Here is a 6496-nt window from a genome sequence, read left to right as displayed (position 1 = left end):
CCCAGCGTGGAAGCAGTCAGGGGATCTTAAATTGAATAACATAGTTGGGTGAGCCTCTCTAATATTGGGCACGGCCTGGGTGCCATGGAGATGCCCACTGTGTAAGCTGGCCAGCCCTCTGCGGTTGGCCCACACCATGTTCCTATGCCGTGGGACCTGGGCATCTATGTGGTGCTGGGAGTCCTGCTTACCCAGACTCCACCGCTCCGGCTGTCTGAACTCCCCATCTCCCTGTAAGGATCTTCTGCCTCGAATGTCGTCAGAGTTTGGGACAAGAGTCTCTCTTATCCTCAGCACGTGGTTGGCATTTCTGGGATTTCTTTCTATTCTGGGAGAATCTTTCCATCTTTTTGGCAGCCCTTAAATTCACACTCTTTTTTTCTCTCTCTTCTTGGAACTTCTAGATTAATCTGTCAAGAAATAAAAGATCTTTCCCAGGGAAAGGAACTTTGTTGCCTTCAAGCAGTCTCAGCTGGAAGAATTATAAAGGGCTTTTCTTTATAGAGGAAAAAAGATGTAGGTAGAATAAACATTATCTTGCTGAACATATCCAGTAGTTTAGGAATGTGTATTGGATTTTATTGATGCTAGCATATCCTTGTGGCTTAATAGATCTAACTTTTACTGTGCACTTCTCTCTTCAAATATGTGAATAAACAGGCTTCTTTACATAAATTGATATCTTTTTTTTCTACATATGCATGGAACTTTGAAGATACAAATTTCACTGAATAAAGATGTAATTTCCAAAGTTTTAAAAAGATTATTGCTTTATTATCTGATAAATGCAAAATAACATGGGCACAGTTTTCCTTTTTGCTAAAGCATATACTGAGCCCACCACACAATTTGGCCCAGGAAGAACTGACCAAGTACATGGTTCTCTATGTACACACAATGTCGATACAATAATTTGCTACAATACATATGTATGTTGAGCTTTTGGCTCTAGTTACGCCCCCCTTTAGTGGACTTATCCCCTTGAATGCTTACTAAGAAAATGGATAATTTATCTTTACATCCTCCATTTTCCTACATGGTTCTAGCTTAGAGATGTTTTCAACAAATATTTGTTGAATGAATTAATGGAATTCAATTTCTACATGATTCCATTTGTAAAATGTGTATGTCCATATATGAGCTACATAAAATATATAATTTCTAGAAATTGCCTAAAACTATATGCTTATATAGTCATGTATTACATACTTTGCAACATATTTCATATAGATTTATATATTTTATGAAGTAATACAGCATATATCATATAAAATTATATGTATTATGTAAAATATATGTCATGTTCTATTCTTATGGTAAAGTTAGATATCAAATTATAAAATTTAATTTCCCCTTACATTACTTGGCTATATATTTTCCAAGAAATATTGAGAAACAAAAAATGTAGGACGTCAATACCACATGATAAATAAAAAATAAACTCTTATTATACTAATGCTATTAGTCAGGGTTCTCCAGAGAAACAGAACCAACAGGATAGATAGATAAATAGATGGGTAGATGATGGATAGTTTGATGGATAGATATAGATATATAGATATAAATATAGATAAAAATATTTATTTTAAAGAATTCACTCAGGTCAGTTTGTGTTGATGTGTTCTGCCACTTAAGGCAGAAAACCTAATTGCTGCCTTCAGGGTGGGATGATTTATTTTTTTTTAAATCATGAGGTAAACAGAAGCATGATTTGTTCCTCCTGGAGCTGTCAACTGAACAATGCCAGGAATTAATTCAAGAAACGTTCTTTTATCCCAAGAAACCCTCTTTTTGGTGTTACTCCTGATGTTAGTAACAAGGAGATCTATTTACTTATGACAGAAGATTAAAGGCTAAAGGACTATTGAGGGATTTCTCATCACCTGCTCTAGAACTGAACTGTGAACTCTTTAAAGATAAACACTTTTATGCTGTTTCTGGACAAATGCTTGGCGTATAAGAATTTCACAGTAAACTCTTGTGCAAATGAGCTATGGACAAATAAATCAGTATTTTTTTCTTTTGCATCCTAGGTAGATTTGTAAAGGAATAGTACTAGTGTACATGAATTGAACTTTGCTGTGTTTGCAGAATCATTCCACGCATTGACTTAAGAGATTTATCCAGAACATGTAGAAATTGAAAGATTATTTCTTTTTTCAGGCATCTATGATGATATGCTACATCTCATTTCTTCCCGCTATGACTTGTCTATAGAACTAAATGACAACAGGCAAAACCCGTTTCCCCCTTTTTTTTCTAATCAGATCAAATAAACAAATAGAACAAATGGCAAGAGAAAAACAGCATTCATTGCATAACCTCTGGTAATAGTTTTCAAAGAAAAGAAAGTCTTCCAACGTGGACTTTGGCATGGTATAACAGTAACCTTTAAAAATGCCCTTTTTCTTTGCATTGGCATTCTGCAGTGCATCAAAAAGTAAATTTGAGTTAATAACATGTAATGCCTAGTTGACAATTGGACAATGGCAACACTGCCATTAAGTGACCTAACTCTAGTTTTATAAGCAGTAGCATTTACTTTTACATGATGATGGACAAGTCATATAATTAGCATGAGCTTTTCCAAGTATAACTATAAAGCGATTGTAACTGAAAATAGTCTATTTCTCAAACACCTTTGCTGAGTTACAGACTTTCATAGTATTTCTCATCACCTAGTATTAAACTTTAGCATATAAATTGGACATTTCTCAAACTTAAGTGTTAATTGATGAGATTGGATGGTAAAGAAAAGGAAGGGAAACTGCATATAAAATATATTTTGCACAGTATAATTTGTTTTACTTAAAATCGCCATGTGATTAAAACAAATTCATCAACTACAACTGAATGTATGTGAGGCAAACCTTCTAATTTTTAGACTTAGTTAATTTTTAGAAAATTTTTTGTGAAGTCCATCAACTGGTCCTTTTTTTTTTTTTTAAGTGAAGACGGGCAGAAGAGCAGGTCGTTTCTTATGTCCAGTTATGCTTCTCTCTTCAGCCATTAAGCGTGGATTTTCTTTCCAGCTTTATAGAGATATAATTGACATATGCAGTTGTGTAAGTTAAAGGTGTACATGTGATGACTTGATATACCGAGGATGCCAAAAAAAGGTATACACGTTTTAAGAGATGTTAACACTTTGGTCAGTGTTGCTCAAGCAGCAGTTCGCCATAATCAGAAGTGTCTGGACGCTGATGGTAACCACTTTGAGCACCTCTTATTGCAGAAGTCAAACGTGATTTGTATTCATCTTTTGTTATCGATATATATTAATACAGTTTTTTCCTTTCTTAAAATGTGTATGTGTTTTTTTGGCGCCCTCTGTTTTTGGCACCACAATGAGGTTAGTTTACAATTCAGCACTGTACGTAGTTACCATTCTGTGTGCTGAGTCTTCAACATGGAATGCACACATATGAGGAGTCCTAAAGAGCATCCAAAGAGAGAATATTAGAACTTCAATTTATCATTAGTTTTACTTAAAAATGAAGACACACACAAAGGTTTAGTATGAAAATAATACAGATTAAAGCTGGTGGCTTCAGTTTGTGCAAAGTAAAATTTAAAGCTATATTACTTATTATTTTTACTATTTAATTTCAACAAAACTGACTTTCACAAAATGGACAAGTTGTTTAAAAAGATTCCTGCCAAAAAACTGCAGATGGGAGATAATTGCCAGAGCTGTCATCTCAGTTTCTTTCCAGGCGTGTATTGGGTGGGTCAGTAAAAGCCAAAGCATTCGAATCTAATTGTACTATTGCATGGTACCTGACATTTATTTTTAAAAATAATCACATTTTATTAGGCTTTTCTTGGTAAATATGACTTTTTTACCCCACAGTGAGTGAGAAAGAAATTCATACCAATGAGGGAGCATTATTTTGAAGATAGATATTTGGAAATACTTTGTTGCAAATATTTCACCCATAAAAACTCTCATTGCTAATCACATAAAAAAGATTTAGAAACCATTTTCTAACCAGTTCATAAGAATAACTCACTCAAGGAATAGAGGAATATAACATAAAGCTAAATTTCAACAAAATCTTAGCCTAATTACATATGGATTGAAAAATCTGTGTCATGATTATTACTGTGGTCAGTGGTACATTCCTTCTGTTTGTATGTAAGTGATTTCAAGGTATTTTATTAAGCTAAAATGATATTGTCAACTGCTAAACCCAAGTCCCAAAATATACTCAGGGAAAAACAAACAAACAAAACTTTAGGTGGCTATAATAAATATTCTGAGGCATTTTCAGAAACAAAGTTTCTGTACACTTAACCAGTAAATGATTTATTAAAGTATTTGAGTCATTTTTGAAGAATTATATTTTGGGTATATTTTTAAAAGTGTGCAATTTATTAGCTCAATCACATGTGAATATAATGTGAAATAAGTATATTTACTGAGAGTGCATGCTCAATTTCTTTTTTCTTTTTCCTCATCTGAATGAGTATTCAGAAAAGTCTGGAGACCACCAGAAACAACCTCCATAAAGAGACACTTAATTATACAGCTCTGGGAATGAAGATTTCTTCTTTCTTTTCTGCAACATATTTTGTAATTCACCCACCTTTAACCTCTGGTTTCATTCTCCTCTGTTCTTTAAAAATCACCGTCTTTCCTTTCTACTTCCTTCCTGGGTTATTCCTTCCATCCTTGTCAGGAATGCCTCATTGTCACTTGGGTTTGAAAAGTGTTCTAATACTCTTTCATCTGCTTCTCCAGTTGGAGACCACAACTAGTCAGGGAGCACATAATTGGCACGTCCCTCAGGCAATGAGACAAACATAGCTTACCTGCAGGTCACTGGAACAGGTCCCTCGGTATCCATTCCCCGGGAAGATCTAGTTGAACTATTTTTTCCTTCTTCACCTTCTGTGAAGGCAGCTCATAAACTCCTCTAGTTGATTTTCTCCCCCTCATCAGGTAATCTCTGCGTTAGTAAATGATGCTAATTCGCAGAAATGTATCAGACTCCATCCTCTTAGGTAATTGCAGCAGATACACCGAGAGACGAGGGATATGTCAAAATCTCTCACTCCGGAGATAAGAGGGAGTAGGTCTCTGGTTCTGAGAGGTTTGCTTGCAGCTTGACTCTTAAAAACTTTGTATTTTTAAAAATAAGTGTTGCCAACAGATTTTACTGAGAAGAGCTTGGTCATTACATTTTGCCAGTTAATTTATGGTTTAAAAGGTTTATATAAACGAAGTATGAATTGAGATAAAGCTCATGAATTAAAAGTAACTGGGTGAACTAAATACCTTTACACATACGTACACGCACATCCAAACATGCGCACATACAAACACACTGATCTAACTAACTTGAATGAGAAAAAAAGAAATAGTAGAAAAGGAAGGAATACCTCCTTTGTCTTTTTTCCCCTCTCCTGTGACAATGCTATTCATCATGAATGAAAAGCAGAGGTACAGATATTGGAGGGCAGCTTCTGCCTGGAAATCCAAGACATACACGGGAGGTTACCAGCCTCACAGATGGAAAGGCCCCTGAAATGACTGGCGCTCCATTGGGGTTGTGCTCCATAAAAAAATCAGCACCAACAGGAATAGACAAACACAGTTGAAGTCTTAGGAGAGAATTACGGGATGTGAGTGGAAAAGACAATTGATTAATTATGCTGAATATCTTCCTTCCCTGTGGGGTTGGGGGAGGCGCTTTCAGAAGCTGTCCACATGTGCTGTCCCTCTAAAGGGGTGGCTAGGTCTCTGCCATGTCTTATCGATGCCGTAAAACTGCATGAAAATAAAAATGCAGGCAATCGTTTGACCGCTTAATTTTTATGGTGTTTAACTTTGTTCTGCAGTTGTAAAAAAAAAAAAAAAAAATTCATGTTCTCATGGAATGTTTTTGTATTTATATGATTGATTGCGGTCATGCGCTCACAGTTTCCTATTAGCATATTTCCATAAACATTTACTGCAAAATTTATTTCCATGTGGAATACCTGGAAGTCATCAAAATGCCAAAGAAGTATGTCCCGTTCACCTTGCAAGGCATTAGACAGTGGCCGCTGCCAGAGGTAAGATTTTTGTCCCCCAGATTGTGTGTGTCAAAAAATTTTGACACAGGAAGTCCAAAGGTCTGATCTCATAAAGTAATCTCCCTCTTCCTGTCTTTTTCATTCAGCTCCCAAACTTAACAAAAATATGTTTCGATTGCTGGCAGTTTTATTACATCCAGAAGGAAACTTGCCTTACTTTTTAGAGGTGAAAAAAATCTGAAAGCACAGAAAACTCAAAATAGCACTTACCTTTAAGATAAGTAAAATATATTCAAATTTAAAGCATAGTTACCCTTTTGATCAGTAAATTATGGTCTGTAAAACATGTTGTACTGCTTAGAAAAAAGATGCCACGTAAAAAAACAACTATAGCTATGAGAAATGTGGTGCAAAAATTATAACTTAGTTTTAAATGTCTTTTAATGCCAGTTTAACCATTTGAAGAAAAAAAAAA

At 35.2% G+C, this 6496-nt stretch overlaps 1 long non-coding RNA gene across 1 annotated transcript; it reads right to left on the bottom strand.

The window, feature by feature from the left end:
* Positions 1-752: 752 nt before the first annotated feature.
* On the bottom strand, positions 753-5319 carry LOC141567851 (uncharacterized). The gene is made up of 2 exons (XR_012490747.2): positions 4816-5319; positions 753-3434 (listed from the first exon to the last, which is right to left on the bottom strand). It is a non-coding gene; the product is annotated as an uncharacterized LOC141567851 (long non-coding RNA).
* Between the last annotated feature and the right edge of the window lie 1177 nt (positions 5320-6496).

The sequence above is a fragment of the Rhinolophus sinicus genome, chromosome 6 (assembly GCF_057876585.1).
Source record: "Rhinolophus sinicus isolate RSI-liver-muscle chromosome 6, RSI-T2T, whole genome shotgun sequence".
Lineage (NCBI taxonomy): Eukaryota > Metazoa > Chordata > Mammalia > Chiroptera > Rhinolophidae > Rhinolophus > Rhinolophus sinicus.
Note: the sequence above shows the minus strand (reverse complement) of the source record. Positions and strands in the feature narration are given on the sequence as shown.